Source organism: Drosophila rhopaloa, unplaced genomic scaffold (genome assembly GCF_018152115.1).
Source record: "Drosophila rhopaloa isolate 14029-0021.01 unplaced genomic scaffold, ASM1815211v1 contig_163, whole genome shotgun sequence".
In the NCBI taxonomy this organism is placed as follows: domain Eukaryota; kingdom Metazoa; phylum Arthropoda; class Insecta; order Diptera; family Drosophilidae; genus Drosophila; species Drosophila rhopaloa.
Genome location: NW_025335043.1, coordinates 7,115,871 through 7,132,265, shown reverse-complemented (window position 1 = coordinate 7,132,265; position 16,395 = coordinate 7,115,871). Strand labels below are relative to the sequence as shown.

Genomic DNA, 16,395 nt, shown 5'->3' with positions numbered 1-16,395 from the left:
AGGTATCTGAAGACTTTAAAAAATTAGCAAAGAATAGTTATCCTTCTTTAAATGCATATGTATATATTGAAAAAATTTTTAAATTTTTATATATGGTGGAATAAATCTATTAGTAAACGAAAAAAATGTTAAAGTGGCTCTGATTTTATTGGCTGTTTGAAAGTTCGAAACACACACCTATTGGCAGACTTTTTTACCTCCAAGGATTTAAATAATAACATGTAAAATGCATGTTTTTAGCAGACAAAGATTGATTGTTTTGCAAGTATTTTTCGTTATTTTTTCCATTAATCTCGAAAACCGGCATGATCAAGAAAAAAACCAGTATCGCATTACACCGCATCGCGATGTCGAGTGAATTGAATTACCTGCCGCTGTTACAAGTGCATTGTGGATGCAAATGCATTCGCATGCACTTCGCACGCTTTTATGCATTTTGCAGCGGATAAACATCCATTTGGCCAGGGGGCAGAAATGTGACGTGAAAAATGCATTTCAATTTGTGCTGTGCTTTAAAACAAAGGCTAATTAATGGTCGGTTCACGTCTCTATGGGCGTGGCATATATGCAATCCGCCCCAGGGCCACGCCCACATGCACTCATCCAAATGAAGAGTGGTCCTTTTTGAGCCAAAGTCCTGTCGCTAGGCATTTGCTCCCACCGCTCCGGTCACCGAGTCCTTTATTAAAGTGTTTCCTGCATGAAAAGGACATCGGTGGGTGGGTCAGCCCACCCGTGAGTGGCTGTAAGTGTGTGTGGAGAGCCTGGAAAAACATGGCACACACACCCACAAAATGTTCAGTGGCTTAATTTCCGGTCTGTTGTTCAGCCAGTGAACTAATTAAAAGTTCAGACTACCTAAGATATTGAAGGTCTACAGTCGAATTTCAAGGCACCAAACGAAATGCGCTCTTAACATTAAATTTAATTCGTTTTCTGTATTATTGGAATCAACTGAAATTCGTGGCAGTTTTCCTTTATTGTTGCTTTATTTAATTGCTTTAGATAAGAGTAATTATTTGTAGCACATGACAAACAATATGGGAAAATTAAAAAAATGATTAAGATTTCTAGATTATATTTTGAAATATTGTTTTTTTGCTTTCATTTAACTTTTTTAGAAGCACATATGCGATTGTTTTTAGGTAATTATAAGATTACTTTTTCTTTTACTTTTAACCAATTTAATAATTTAAAAATAACCAAAAAAAAAATATTTAATATGGATTGCTGTGTATATTAGAAATAAATTTGGGATTCTTGTCTTGAAGTTAAAGTATTTGTTTTTATATATTATTTGTTTCTCTTTCCTCCTCTTTATAAATACTTTTTTAAAGATTTTTTTAGTTTAGAAGAAATAGATAGGATAGACATTTGTGTGGGTCACCATGAGAGTAAGAGACTTCCAATATCAATGTCAACACGTGAAGTCTAAAACCCCCACCCTGACGCAATTGCCTGTGGCTGCTTCCCCAGTCTAGTTTCCATAAACTTGGCCACATTTTTCGCAGACAAGGTGGGCGGGGGAAAAGCCAGGGAAAACAACCGAAAACTCAATAGAATATGCTGGTGTTTGGTTTGGTTTGGTTTGGTTTGGAGCCAGCTGAACATTTTTGCAGCTGCAGCAACGACAACCACAAAAACCTCGTCATGGCAACCAAAAGTTTCGACACTGCCACACACACGAGCTCGTACATACTTTCATGTGGCAGTGGCAGCGGAAAAAGTTAAATTATGAAGCCGGAGAGGTATGCCATAAGGTTAGCAAAAGCCGATTAACGAAAATTGAATTTCAATTTGCAATTGATTGCACTCGCCACAAGGGCGCCGATATTCAGGGAATAAAAAAGGGTCCCTTTTAATACTTTTCAAGTCCTTTGGCCAAAACAAAAGTTTTTAATTTAATCAGGTTAAGTGGATTTATGTTTATGGATTGTCCCTCATTGGAGCTAGATTTCTTTGAGGAGCTAGATTTCTTTTAGGACTGTATGTCCGTCCCTTTTAGATTAAAATAAATTTGATTGTGGGATTACTTTTGGCTATCACATCTAAGAAGCCAAATTTCATATAAATATTAACATTCATTAGTTGTTAGTCAGTAAAAATAACAAGGTTATATTTGCAATGCAACAAATTTATAAAATCATTTTTAGTTATGAATAAATAATAAAACTGTAGTTTTACTCATTGTATGAAATTAATTATGTAAATTGTAAAATGGCTGGCACTCTAAAATTTAAGGTCAAATAAAGGCTTAGAATTAGATGTATAATTGCTCTTTATAATTCAGGGAATTCTATTTTTATAAATCAGCAAATCCTTTGAGTTGCAAAAACTTTACTTTTTTAAGGCTAAGGTGAATCACAGCTGCGCAATATAATGGTTTTTCTCAGATAGGATTTTATCACCGATGCGCCTCCCAATGGAATCCTTGAATCCTGCTGAAGTCGAGGGCTGTGTTTAGTTTGGTTTTTAGTTTTAAAATGAGGAGGAAAGAAAAACTTTGGTGCCGCAAATACTTTGACAACTTTGCTGACCGCCGGAAGAAGCTGACAGGCTGGCCGGGAAATCTGAGAGCGGTCGTCGGGCGGGGAAATTGTCAATTTGCTTTATCGCCTTAGAAAAACCTGAAACCACAAATTTATATGTATAGTATTTATTTGTGGGCTTTTTCTTTGCACGTGGACGCATTTGGCCCGTCTGATTGTCTTATTATGCGTTATAAATCGCATGACGACTGTTATTAAACTGACTTTGAATGCTATCAAAATCAGAGTGTATGCAAACGAGCATAAAAAAGCTTTTTAAAAAGTCGCCAAGTCACAGGGATCCCACACATACATATTTTGGGCACTTTCCCTGTTTTTCCTTTCTCTGTTTTTCGTGTCTGTCCCATTGGAGCATATTTCCTTCATGCGTACATAAATATACATTTTTTCCACATTTTTTTTCTTTTCTTAGAAATCAAATTAAAGGTATCCCATGTGTGTGTGTGTATGTGGGTTTATTATGAAAATGCCATGAATTACTCGCGTATAAAAGTCATCATTAATTTCTCAGTGACGCTTTTTTGACAACCATTTTGGAATTTATTCACTCATTCATGAAGAGGCATCAGAAACAGAATTGTTGTGATCTGGGGCACAAACCAGCTTCCGTTGCTGTTTTTTTTTTGAGTAAAAAGATTAAAGATTTTACTGATTTTCTTCGAGCTTTTAAATGCCAGGCGGTTAAATAATGGATATTTATTGGAATGTTATTTATAAATAAGTCACGGCCATTGCCTCGAATAAAAAAATAACTAAACTTAAAATTCTATGACATTAGATAATATTTAAAAATCAAAAATTAATTTTAGAAAGCTGCCAACAAAAATTATAAAAAAGCACAAACAAATTTTAAAACGACAGAATGTAAGACAGACAATTTTACAGACACTTTAATATATGTTATTTGGATCGGATTTAAACCAAAAACGCTGTAAAGTGTGATAATAATTTATTCAATAACATTATTTTATTTTATAACCCAAAAAAATAAAAGCCAAAGTCGAGTTCTTTGTGATAATCTGTATCTTATGCAGTATGCTATTGACAACATGTAGCTTTAAATTTCTTGTTCCTTTTTTTGTAAATGCCCTTGAGATTCATCGCGGCAATTACTGGGTAACTACTGTTCGACTCTCGACATTAATTTATTTGCACTTATTCGTTATTCTTTTTTACGAGTTCATCAAAGTTGTGGTTGGTTTTTAAAGACTTTCGGCCATGTGACAAGGATAAACAAGGTCATAAAACAGCGCTGGCATATAAAAATGCGGCCAAGATTGCCGCAAACGGCGCACAGATTCGTCTTGTGAGCCAGCAGCTGTTGTTGCAGTAAAAGCGGGAAACAATGCCTGGAACGGTGTCTGGAATTTATTATGCATACGCCCTGTAGTGCATATTTGTAGCGTGATAAAATCAGTTAATAGCTGCATGAATAAAACATCGCCGAAAGCAAGAGCGAAAGCTCAAGCTTCGGGTAGGTGCGAATCGCCACCCAAAAAAAAAAAGGAACCGGAAACTCTAAGCCATATCGGTTCCGGCGGATCGTTGCGGCTAATAAAAAATTAGCAAACAACTTCCCACGCATTCGTTTCGCAATCAGTTGACGTCTGAAACTAATTTACTTGTCACTTTTAATTATTGTTTGCTATTAAGCGAAGCGTAAAGCCCGAGCAGAACGGAAATCCACGAAACGAAAGGGGATGCTGTTGCCTGTTGGCTAGAGGCATATTATTAGACCATATAAATTCATGTCAGTCTACTTTCGGTTTAATTAACTTTCATGTTTGTATTAGCCCGGCCTGTTGTTGCCAGGCAGCCAACCAGTTAACCAACCAAACAGCCAACAAGGAAACCAACCAACCAGCCTGCTGATTGTTATTAGGCCATAGTAATAGTTGGCTTCTGTGGTCGCCTGTTGTCGTTTGAAACCATGTCCGCAGCCTAATTGTGTGTCCCCACAAATGTGCGACCGACGTTCGGTCAATTAGGCCAGTGTACGATAAGAGAAATTTACCAAAATTTTGAAATTGTTTAGCGCACAGAGCTATGCACCTCGGGCCACAACTGGATAATATTGTTTACTTCATAACTAAGCTAGGTCAGCAAATTGAGCAGCACATATTCAAGCAGTGGCAGTTTGCTAATGGGTGACATTGATTAAATTATGGTTTGCATCAGCTTTCTCTCTAAGACTTACCTTTTAAGCCGATGTGCTGAAATTGTTTAACAATGATGGAATAAATCACCTGTTGCCTATTTCCTATGACTATTTTCAACTCTTTAGGACAACAGAATGCTTTTTTATTTGTTTTATGTCGCAAAAAGAAATTTAAAGTATTCAATACAAATTAAGTTGTTTTTTTATTTAAGGGAGGAGTAAGCGCTCCAGTCATAAAATACAAACAATTTTTGCAAATGCACTCCAATAAAAATGTGTTGAATATCCATTCCGAAGTGTTCAACGTTTTACCTCGAATAAACTAGTGGTATCAATAACTGACTCTGCGAAAATGTGTAAAATTGTGCATCGATTTAAAATAAAAGAGACATTTAAACAAGTGTATATTTTTGTGTAAATGGAATAACATGGTGTCATGAATTTTTTCAACTCCGAGAATTACAATTACAGTTTCGGCATAACGACAGGTCGAGCTGGCGTACACAGACAAAATATTGTTCAAAAATATTTCAGGCTCGACTTGCTTTTATAGGCGGAACACAACCGGATATGATTTGTTATTCGTTTTGCCTTGTGGTTGTCGACAGGAGCTTTCAGTTTTGATTTCCGTACTCAACTTATTTTGAATATTTTTGCGTGCAGCCATAAAATATTCACATCAATGCACATGAGAAGCCGCAAAATTAAAACTGAAACCGGCACTTGAACTGTGAGCCCCGCAAATATGATTCCGACAATGGGTGGTAAAGGATTCATTTTTCTTCATGATGATTCCATCTGGTGAACCGTGCCTGGATGCAGGCCATTAGCCAGTGCGATTTGCAATCGGAATCTGGGCTTTACGGGGATACATATCCATTTATTCGCATGTGCATATGGCAGATTCTTTGGATCGGCCCGGTGAATAAACAAATGTTTCTCTTGCCGATTGTACGTGCGTGTAAGCAAAGCAAACAGACTAGGAAAAACATGGAAGGCAAACAGACGAGAATGGGAAAACGTGTGTGTTCTAGCCTGAATGGCAGTCATACCCCCCCACCCCCATTTTCCAACCTACATTTTCCGCCGCCAAGTTAACATTTTATCCTGCATACTCGCCGGCGTTATTTATAAAGAAGCGAAATAAAGTGCAGCAAGGATGTGGCCAGATGGAGAGACTTAAGGGCAAGGGCAAGTGGTTTCCCAGCTCGTCTGCCTTCCTTGATGACCTTAGCATTTAGCCTTGTCATTCGTTTTAGTGCATCTGCAAGTACTTTATTAATAGCCAGCTCAATTATTAATTTTGATTATGACAAGCTGTAACAAGGTTGTGAAAGCTATCGATACATTATTAAATCATAACTTTGAGGTCGACCTCTATAAAAAGCTTCGAGCTGCGCAAAAACTAAACACAAACAAAACGAGAGGTATTTGCTGAAGTACTGATTAGGTTTCAGAGTCCTTGAACTATAATTATATTTATCTGGGAGCTGAAAGTTATTAAAGCCCCGAGAAAAATATGCAAAGGATACGGTAAACTCGTTTTTAAAATATATAAAATATAAATACATACACATAAATATAATAACACAAATAAGACAGGCTTTTTTGGTTGAAATAAATAAATTTCTGTTCTGCCAAAATAACAGTTTCCAAATAAATATCTAATAATAAATACAAAATCTATATTTTCTTTAAAAATAACACGGTTATCAAAATCTAATAATAAATACAAAATCTAATAATAAATACAAATTCTAAAAAAGGACCATGTTTATTTTTACCACGAATAATAAGTTGTAGCTTTTATTAACAAAATAGAAAAATGGGATAAGGATTGAAAATTGAATGCCATTCAGCGGTATCGATTTCCAGCTGTCCCATTGATCGCGTATTTATAGCCAATGCTTTGTCATCGAAATCAAAGGGCAGACGGTAATCAGTGCTGACTAATGCCGCTCACGGAGAATGGCAAACAATAGGGGCAAACTTTGGCGACACAGGACGCAGGATGTGGGGGAGGGGAGAGGAGGATATCGGATGGCCTGGGGGCGCGACAGTTCATGTGTGGCATAAAAATTGCCAACTAATTAAATACACAAGATACATGTGCGTCACGTGCGCGACGTTGTCTGGCCAGGTGGCGTTTGGGTCACCACCTGTTTAATGTGCAAATAAAAGAGGCGTCAGTGTGGAATACTAATTGCAGTAGACGAGTCTACTCGTCCCCGAAAATTCCCACCCGTTAATTGCCCACTTTTTTGGAGGGCGCAACAAGCGTGAAAGTCTGAAATCAGCTGCCAAGAAAGTAGAAAGCCCCCCCTGAAAAACCCTGAACCACCCCCCAAGCCCCACATTTACATACCGAAAAACTCCACGAGTGTGACATTGACTGAGAGACCCACTTCTGTCAACCGGCAGCCCGTCCTTCACCCACTTCCCCCTTGGCCTCGCCACAACAAACTGTTGCTTCCCAGCTGTCTTTAGTCCCAATTTACCCCTACTCCGCGCCTGCGCACTGCGCCACATCCTTTTTAGTTCCGATTCGAGGGGCATTTCCCCAGTTTTGCGCAACAGTTTGGGCCATTTTCTTATGTTGATTGGGACTTTTTCGAGCTGTTGCTTCGCGGCACGGAGCATTCGACTTTCCGGCGGAGTCGCAGCAGATTCAGTCTGTTTGGGGACTTTACGGCGTGCGAACGTGCGGCAGCGAATACTCTAAGGTCACAGCGATTCTCAGAGTCAACGGTGCGGATACGCAACGGTCAGCGCACAAGCATAGTCGCACTAACACACACACACACGGTCTCAGGTAAAGCACTCGTATGCTGTACACACCTGCCTGTGTATGTATGTGTGCTGCATATAAACGCGTTTAATTAATGTGAAAGTGTCGTCGGCGCTGCCGTTTTTCTTTGTACTCGACGTTACTCGCTTTTCTGAATCGCCTAAGTGTTAACCGTTAAATGTGCCGTTAATTTTTCTTTTCGCGATTATTAAGTGCTAAAAACGCTGAATTGATTTCACACATTTTTTTCTTGCATTTTTTCGAATTTATTCGAGCAAGTGGTAAATCGAATTTAATTCATTTTCCTTTAGGTAACATAATTTAAATTTGAAACAGTAACTTATTATTGTATATCTATCATATTAGAAAAAAAATACATTTTTGTCGCTTAAAGTGAATAAGAAAATTTAATTTTTTTGATAAAAAGCATTGCGCGAAAATAATCAGGGACGTTTTAAAATAATTCTTTAGCTAAATGCCTGTAAAAATATTTGTTCTTGTTTAAAATGTATCGTTTGTAACTTAAAAGTCTCTTTTTTGTAAAAATGATTTATTCTACTCAAATAAAACGGATATTTTTAAATTTTTGCTATACAAAAAAAAACTTTAAAATTTTTTGAATACTATAAAATTAAACATTAAAAGAAAATACCTTAAAATATTTGTAAGAAGTTCCTTTAAACAAGCAAAACATTTTACAATTTTGCTCTTGATAAATATATTGTATTTTGACAAGAAATAAACAAATTTTTTTTGATAGAGCCCACTTAAATGAAACTTAAAGTATATAAAACCTATAGTGGTAACTATATATATTATATGAATTTTTTTAACACATTAGTAAAAAGTTTTAATTCAGATTCATCCAACAAACAAAGCAAACAAGTTAATGTTCGCTCAGAAAAAGTATTTTAAATCCTACCTCTTTATATGGCGGCCATAAAATCGAAAATGTATTTTTTATTTGCCACAGCTCGGCGGTCTTGGTTTTGCATTGTGATCCGAGCGGCATACCTGGTCATTTCAGGTGAGTGAACACTCGGATTCGGGGGAAACTTCTAAAACCCTGCAAACCACATTCAAAATGTTGCAACTTTGCAAGAGCTTTCACATGCCACTTTGACTTTGTCCTTTGATTTAAGCTGTCAAAATGCATTAAAATCACAGCCATAAATATAACTAATTAAAAAGTATTCGCAGGAATGTGTGGCTTTTATGCTTCTCACACAAGTTGAGTGCTGTGAGTCCATAAAAATGTTGGCAACCAATTAAAATGTGATTATTTGAGGAATGTGGAGTGAATTTAATGCTCGCACTGACATATGTTTGATGGAAAATTTTGATAATGTGTGAAGGGCTATTTGATTGACCTTATGTGTGCCAGATTTCAGCAGTCAATTAATTGGCCATAAATTGCGAATACTAATATTAGTGTGTGGTAATTTTGTTCTGTGATTCAAGAATGATAACTTATATTATTTATAATGTTATTTGTAGCATTGTGCTTCTATTAAATCCAAGAACTCAACTTTGATTATATAAATAGATATTCAATTGAAATGCCAATTGAAATTGCCATTGATACAATTCAAAGAAAAGAATAACAATTGAATTGCATTGTCGAGTAATATACTGAGTGGAACTTTTAATGAGCATAATTCTTTGACTTCCTCGGTCCTTGATACTTAAATATAAATCAGACCTTTAATAGCGAATTTTACCTGTTCTATTCATTTCATTGATTTCTGATTGTTTTAAGCGCCCTTCAAATATATTTAGGTCATCACGGAAACTATGCCATTATTATGCAGCTCAATAATTTTTCTAAAAGGAAAACAATTTGTTGGAAATTTGTTCCAATCGCAGACACCCCTGCAGCAATTTTCCATCTCAATGCAATATTTTGCTGCAACAACTTTAGCCACTCGAGGACTGGTCGGTTGTAGTTGATTTTTCTTTTTTCCTGCATAAAATTTCACTTCAAACTTATGCAAATTTCTGGCTTATAATTTCGCCTGGAACGCAAATCAAAAGTTATAAGTAGGAGCGAAAGCTGCGTGGAGAGGGCAAAGGGGAAACTTGAGCATGTTGCCAATTTTAAGTGATTTTAAATAACTGCAGGCAACTTAAATTAAAGGGAGAGAGTGAATTTATGAAAAATAAAAGAAAACCGTGTAATGACATAATTTGTAATGTCTTTTGCCCGCCAACAAAGGACAATAACTCAACATCAGCGACAGCTACAAGGACGTCCTCCGAGTTCTGGCTTTGCAATTTAAAATAATTTCCACCGTGCCCCCTAAATGCCATTAAGTATTAAGTCAACTGAGGAGGGGAAAAACTTTCTCCGTTGAGTGAATGTTTTGTTTCTTGTGTGTGTGCATGGCTGCAGGCTTTGTTTGCTGTTTGTTTTCTTTTTTTCTCTGTGTTTTTTGCTGCATTTATGCACATAATTGAGTGTTGCGAGTAATGGTTGTGACAGCCACGTTGTTTGCAGACGTATGTTTCTTTACCAAATTTTTGCCTTTGTAACTTTATAAAGTTCAAATAACAACCAAGATAACAATTTTGTTACTCAAAAAAATTTTAAATAATAAACTTTTTTTTTGGAAAAATATATACATTTTGTATTAAGTCATTGTTTTCTTCTTTAGAAAAATTGAAAGAAATAAAAAAACCAAATTGAAATACAAAAACTTGTTATTCTGCTTTATTAACAAACAAAAGCCCAAATAAATAATCATTTTTAAATGGTTAATTTTCTTTTTAGTAAAAAATCATTTTTGTTGTGTATTAAGTTAAAGCCTTGCGGCAACTTGCCATGTCACACCCTGTATTTATGTATGCTCTTTTGTTGAGTAAATAACACATTTTTGTGCCACAATTCTGCTCGATTAGTTTCGGGCACACACGCTCTCCAAACGCCCACGCAATTCGATTTCAAAAATGTATTTGCCACATTTGACACTACGGCAATTTGCAATTCATTGTCGCCTGGCAAACTGAAATTCATCATTTTGGTCTGAAAATTTTGGCAAATATTTGCAATTGACTATGCTGTGCGCACAAAATTAATTAGGATGCCTTGTCAGTGGGATGTCAGTCAAAAAATAGATCTCGCAAATTGCTCTGACATTTACAGCTCCAAAGGTATACGCTCAAAATTTATTGAATAGTTTGTGGCTTTATATTAGTTTTTTTGCATATATTTTTGATTTAATTTTAAATTATGGCTTAAACCTAAATTCTGTAATTTTCTATATTTTGCATATCTTCAGGCTTTCAAATATTGTTTGCAATTTGGTCTTTATTTACTTAATATAGAAACTAAATTATTGTACATCTTTTAAATAATTATTTTATTATTATTATTTCTGCGCAGTACTTTAAACAGGAGGTCAATATATATCCGAATGCTTGCAGAAACTTCACTCATTAAAAATGAAATTTAACCCTGCTACATCGATTTCAAATTAAAATCGAATAAATGTGATTTCTGGCAATTGCGCATTCCCATTAAAATTCATATTGCGTAAGCAATCGAATTAAATTTTCCCCAGCATATCCTTTCCCTCTGAGTCCTTGTTAACACGACTGTTGCTCTGGCCTAAGCCGTTAAATACCCGATCTGAGCGGCTTTATTGAAAACTGATTACTCAAGTGAGGCTGGGTCCCTTATAGCCAGGCCCGAACAAACATATTAACGCACCGAGGCCTGACTTTGACGCATATTGGCCTGGCAATTAATCTGCCTAGCCAAACATGGCAGCATATTGTGCTCATGCACGCATAAGAATAACAAAAACATTTGAGGAGCAACTCATGCCCGAACTAATTGCTTATTCTTCGGAATTTGATACCTTCTTTTCGGTGTTTTCCTCTATCTGCCTTACCCTAATTAGGTTTTCTTGTGGCAGTAACTTCGTTTTGGCCGGTGCAGAAACTGTTTACAGTCCTTGGTGGCCACTGTAATTATGCCACGATTGTGTCTCGACTGCTGGCGTTGCAGTTTAGCATTTGGCCGCAATTCAATTATGAACGCACTTAAACGAGGTCCTAAGCCGCTTTTGTTTGCCACACTCGATTCCATTCAATTTTCAAGTGGATCCTGTAGAGGATAACTAAACAAATTACGCAAAAGATTTAATTAAGCAGCCTTAATGCCTCGGTGACAGCTCTGCTCCCTGGGCACGTTCACGTGCCCTATACGTAATATGCAAATGTGCGCACTCCGCTCGAGGGGAAAGCTAAAGGGATGAGAGCTCTGTTCTGCTCTGTTCTGTGCTGTCCGTCCGTGTATTGAACTCTCCTCAAGTTTTTCCTACGGGGAATGAACCCTTTTTAATGGTCCGAGATTATTGACCAACCCCAACAGATCTTCTTCTTCGTGGGTGGGAGGTAATTAGCATTGCAGCAGGTGCAACCGCAGCAGTTGTATTTTGTCGTTAGTCGGCAAGGAATGCTAATGGAAATTGCTGGAAAGTATGCTCTGAATATTCCTTCTGCTGCCGTCCAGAAACGGAGCAAATGCAGATGACTTGCACCGGGGGAGTTACTGCTTCTGGTTTCCTGCACGCCAACGCATTTGCTTTTTCCTGCCAGAATCGAAACTTCGTTACACTCAGAGATCTTGAATAGGAAATATAAATATTATTTATATTTTTATGTGTTTCAAATATTAAATTACTCTATTAACGTTTAATGTCTGTACAATTTTGTAAAAAGGCATTTTTTTTGTAAGTTACAAAAAAAAAATTTTAAGAGAATTAATCCACAATTATTTGGAAGTATGTCACTTTGAAATCGGTTGTCTGTAAGAAAAGTAATGGCTTTCGAAGTGTAGGTTTTTGGTTACATTTCGGCAAAGCCATTTTTCAGAAATTTGGAAAGGGGTAACCACATAAAAATGACGAAAAATTGAACCAAAAATACAATCCAAGATGAAGATACAGAATTTTAGAGGATTAAACCACAATCAGCCTTAGAAATGATCGTTAGTTAGAAATTAAAAGAGTTTTTAAAGCATATACAAAAACATCTCAATAACTTTATTAAAAATCTACCTAAAATCCAGTTTCTTTACAATCTCCGTTATTTTTTCAACGGAAGGCTTTAAAAATATCCTTGAGTCTAGAGCGTATTCTCTTGCTGTGCATGGCTTTTGTCTTGCTCGGCAGGCGAACAATAAATGAGGCAAGAGCAAACAAAAGCTGGGCCGCATTGCCTTAACTGACACACAGTTGTGCCATCGCCAATGCATTGGTGTGCGTGAATTCGTGTGTGTTGGTGCGGCTAAAGGACCATCATATCTGTTTTTTTCTTCTAATTGAGACATCTGTGTGCGTGCGTCTGCCATCGTTTGTTTTGGCCACTGTGCGTGTTGTGCTTGTTTTGTCGTTGGTGCTGGTGTGTCTGTGTGTTTGTCTTCAATCAGCGCTTGAGTTGGCAACATGTTGTTGTTTTTACAGCCTACTTTGTTGGCCGCTTGTTGCCCATCTTCGTCTGACTTTCGGCTAAAAATATTTAACTCACATTGCTCGTTGGGCGTAACATTAAATACACACACACACACACACATATATTGTCTCTTTTTCTCTGGCGGTCCAAAAATAATTCCCGGAGTTCCAGGAGCTGTTTGTGCTCCGCTTTTATCATTTAATTTTGGCTGCTTTAGTCGGGGTTCGTGCCCAGAACGAAATCAATAAAACCGGCGAGAGTCCACGTGTCCGGGCCACGAGCGGTTCGCATTAACGGATTTTCACTGCCCCAACAAACCACTCCTCCAGCATTTATAAAATTCAAAACGAAATGACATTTATTAGAAACCTGATGGCTGATCAATGGATTAGATACCGCCACCATTATTACTCCCATTAAATAGCTGCTTAACGCTGATTAAAGCGTTCGCTCGGAGAACGAATAACAATGGAAACATATTGCCTTAAAAACGATACCCGTCAGATCCTGCATATTTTATGGAGCACAGTAAATTAATTTTATTCATAATGCTTACATACAGCAGGCATATGATTTGATTTATTACTGGTGCGTAAGGTTTTAATTAACTTGATTTTGTTTTTCATTTTATGCTTGCTGAAATTTCACAAGCCATAATTAAATGGCAAAGCAAACACGTTCTATTTTATTTGTGGTCCATTTATTTGTATAATTTTATGTATTTAAATTCGATTCTCGGTTATATTTGCAAGGCAATTACATTTTGTAATTGAATTTATCTAAATCCACAAATAAATTAAACTAATAAAGTAAAATTAATCCTGATTTCTATTTTGGGTTTCTTGCCTTACAAAAAATGTCAAATTATACCGAAGCGTAATTGCCTTTAAGCAAGGTAGTTTTTTTTTAAGTAATGCAAACAAGCGTAAATAATACTTAAAGTAAATTTGATTCGCTTTTTTTAAATTTGAATTGAATTTTTTATTTCTTTAACCATCATAATTAGTTGTAAATAAATATAAGCTGTTTTATTTACACGATATAAATATTAACTAATTATAAGTGCGTGTTGTAAACTAAAAAAAAATTGAAATTCCAATGAAATAAAATGAAATTTTACTTCTGGCAAAATGCTTTTGAAATAATTTCCTATCTTAAATTTTCGTAAGCGGAGCTAGCCCACTAGAAAATTCCAATGGGTCGTAGATTGCAAATAGAATGCCGTAAAAGCAAACCGCATTCATTCGCCACGCTTAGCCGTCTTAAATATTTAAGCTTGTTTGCCCTCAATTGCAAAATGCTGACCTGACCTAGAAAGTTGCCTTCGCTCAACCGGCCGCCAATCGCCTTCCGCCGGACTTCTCTGTCAGCCGTCATCAGTCCGTGTCCGGCGTAGCCAGTCCTTCGTTTGTCCATCTGTATATTTGTCCATCTGTCCATCTGTCCGTTTGTACGTTTGTCCACCTGTCCGTTTGTCCAACTGTTGTCGGTGGATACTTTGTTGTCCGTCGCATAGTCTATATGGCCGCCGTTAAGCACACAATGCGGTCGGTCGGCTTCTGGGCTCTCATACTTTATTTATTTACCATCAACACAATTTATTTAACGTAAAAATTTCACGCAACACTGCAGAAGGTCTGGCCGAGTGAACATTTTCCACTAAATAGTTTTACGTTTGCTGGAAATTTATGTAGCCCCGTTGGCTTTCAAAGTCCTTCGAAAGTAAGATGTCTCGAGTCAATTTGTTGGCTTCCCCCCTGAGCTTCTTGGCGAGCATCTTGCCAAAATGTTTACTTGCATTGAATAATTCAGACGGCAAAGAATATACACTAAAGAGCAGACAGGCCCCGGGGGGAAAAGTCGTCGGAAAAGCCGGAATATTCAGGCAGCACAGCGAGTGCAGTCGGTATGCGAGAAATGAGATGTGCCAGACACTTTGACACATGTTTGCCAAGTCAAATTGCATTAGGCTTCCATTTGGGCAATTGCCAAATAGTCATGCAAAAATGCTCTGCGTGGCTGTCGCTATTTCCAGCAATTAATGAAGAGATTGTGCCTTAAGCGCATTTTCATGAATTTGTAAAAAGTTGTCGCCAGCAACCACACGCTCTTCTACGTATTCATCCAGAATGAATGGCCGGGGCCAAGCCCATTTAACTTTTTAATTGAGCAGTTTTGTGTGGAGCAGCCAAAAGAATACCGCGACTTTCAGGGCTAACGCCGACTCTTTACTGCTCTTTTTTAAAATATAAATGTTACATCAAATTTAAAATCACTACGGTTTTATTCGATAAGTGAGCCAAAAAAATAGGTTTTACTCAAATCTTTGTTTTCCTATTGACTTAAAAATGCAGCTTTTAAATTCAGCTTATCTTATGGACATTGTAAATCAAAGTTTAAAATGTGTAGTTCATATAAACATCATAGAACATCAGACAGCAAGTTTATTTTGCCCATTCATTTTTTATACCAATCAATCCGATTATGGTCAACTTTTGGTGTAGTAAATTCAAACGAATGCCAACAACTCTTGTCTTTTTTAAATACCCTTTAACTTTAAAATGTAAATTTTATTGCTTCAAAAACGTTATTTTAAATTTTTGTCAGCAAAATAAAATGTGTTCTGTGTGAGTCATAAATTTAAATAGAGGATAACATCGTCTAATAGGCATTTCATTAAAATAAATACCGTAAAGGCAGAGCTCATAATATTATGGCAAAAATTTCAACCAGCTTAAATAGGTTGAATAAATTAATTTCATTCGATTTGTTATCGATTGCGAGTCTTCTTTTGTGTTTGGCTAAACTCTTTACAAAACACCAACGCACTCGATGCGTAAAAATATAGCAACCATTATCCCTGCTAATTAGTGGCGTTTGTGAAAATATTTTGCATTCAAAAAGCATTAGCCACAATTCGCTGGTGCAAATAAATTGCGAGTATATCCAACGCTCTTGTGAATAGAATTAACCCGCCTTGACTTGACTTACCGGCAAAATTTATACTCTCCCTTTTTTGCCGGGGGTTAATGAGTGTATAAATTGAGCACAAAAGCCGGGCCAAGCCGAGCAATAAGCGCATTAATTGCCGGTGCCAGAGTGCGCGGGTAGAAATGGTCGCCTGGGCAACGGGGCGTATGAGCGATGTGAAGTGGCCGCAATTAAAGTGAAATTCACCTTTTTCCAGGCAACTGAGGAGAGCACTCCTGGCCCCTTTTTAGACATCAAAGACGGCAACAACGGCGGCCAGAATTTTCTCACGTTTGGATAGTGTCGAGGAGGTGCAACGCGGTCGCAGTGGCAGCGCTGTGGGAATAACGCCGCCGGGCGGACCAGGAGCAGGAGTGGGCGGAGTGGGCGGAGCGGGATCGGGAGCGGTGGCAGCGGCAACGGCAGTGGTGGCAACGGGTTCACCGGCCAGGAGTGGCCAGCAGCAGTTCGTT

At 37.3% G+C, this 16,395-nt stretch overlaps 1 long non-coding RNA gene across 1 annotated transcript; it reads left to right on the top strand.

Moving 5' to 3' along the window:
* The first annotated feature begins 7,402 nt into the window (after positions 1-7,402).
* On the top strand, positions 7,403-16,267 carry LOC108039277. The gene is made up of 3 exons (XR_006417495.1): positions 7,403-7,806; positions 8,469-8,522; positions 16,140-16,267. It is a non-coding gene; the product is annotated as an uncharacterized LOC108039277 (long non-coding RNA).
* The last annotated feature ends 128 nt before the right edge of the window (positions 16,268-16,395 follow it).